The sequence below is a fragment of the Cynara cardunculus genome (genome assembly GCF_001531365.2).
Source record: "Cynara cardunculus var. scolymus isolate 2C chromosome LG 12, CcrdV1, whole genome shotgun sequence".
Taxonomy (NCBI): domain Eukaryota; kingdom Viridiplantae; phylum Streptophyta; class Magnoliopsida; order Asterales; family Asteraceae; genus Cynara; species Cynara cardunculus.
This window is the reverse complement of record NC_037539.1, coordinates 33,518,070-33,519,594: the sequence shown is the minus strand read 5'-3', so window position 1 is coordinate 33,519,594 and position 1,525 is coordinate 33,518,070.

Sequence of the window (1,525 nt, the reverse complement as noted above, 5' to 3'; positions counted from 1 at the left end):
GATATGAGGAGAGAGCCCCAAAAGGTAAATGAGGTAAATACCGCTAGCATTGAGAGTAAATTATTTGATTTGACTAAYCTTGTTAAGCAGTTAGTTGTTGGGAAAGAGCAGGTAAAGGCATGTGGAATTTGCAACGGGGTGAACCATCCTACGGACGCGTGTCCACAATTACAAGAAGATGTCTTGGTTACACCCGAAGACRTTAATGCCATTGGAGGTTTTCCGAACCAACAACCACAACAAAGGTTCTATAATTCAAACTTTGGTGCCCAAAGACCTCCACAACAATATCAACAAAGGCAATTCCAGCAGCCTTTCCAACAAAAGATGCAATTTCATCCTAACAACCAAGCCTCAAGYAGTTCAGGTATGTCTTTAGAAGATATTGTTAAGTCTCTTGCAAYTAACACCCAACAATTTCAACAGGAGACAAGAACAAATATTCATAACTTGGTGGTCCAACACAAGAACTTGGAGGCTCAAATCGGTCAAATGGCAGTTTCACTTAATCGTATCGAAAATCAAGGTAAGTTACCGTCCCAAACTGAACAACCTCCGAAAGCTAATGTTAGTGCTATTACATTGCAAAACAGGATAGTACCATATCCCAAGCCTAAAAAGAAGAGTGCACGGAATGAAGAGAAAGAGGCCGAGATTGTTGGGGCCAAACCAAGTGAGAAGAAAGTTGAGGACAAGACTGATGAGGACAAAAGAGCAACGCCCGAAGTGATCATCCGACCACCATTTCTAAAGAGGTTTGAGCAGTCAAAGAAGGAGCAAGAAGATAAAGAGATATTGGAAACTTTTCGCCGTGTTGAGGTAAACATTCCACTCCTAGATGCTATAAAAAGAATACCTCGTTATGCGAAGTTTTTGAAGGAATTGTGCACAAACAAGAAGAAGTTATTTGGGAATGAGAAGGTAAGCATGGGAGAGAACGTCTCTGCTGTTCTACAAGGAGTCAAGATGCCCGAAAAATGCAAGGACCCAGGTATGTTTACTATACCTTGCAATATAGGAAATGTTTCGATTGATAAAGCCATGCTAGATTTAGGGGCGTCTATAAATATCATGCCTTACTCAGTTTATTCGTCAATAAATATGGGACCTCTTGAGAAAATGGGAGTTATTATACAACTCACCAATAGGTCTATTGTATATCCCAAGGGAGTCGTTAAGGATGTGTTGGTTCAAGTTGGTGATTTTTATGTGATTGATATGGAGGAGATTAATACCTCCAAGTCCTCTTTAATATTGTTGGGAAGACCCTTTATGAAAACAGCTAGGACAAAAATTGATGTTTATGATGGCACTTTAACTATGGAATTTGATGGTGAAATTATCAAGTTTAATATCTATGATGCCATGAAACACCCTGGTGATGTGTCGTCTGTTAATTTTGTTGATGTTTTAGCTCCTATTACTCATGATTTGTATGATTTGACTAACCGTGATTCATTGGAGGTTGCAATTACAAGGCACCTAGATGTCAAAACAGTCAACATGTTGATGAAGGAGTATGAGT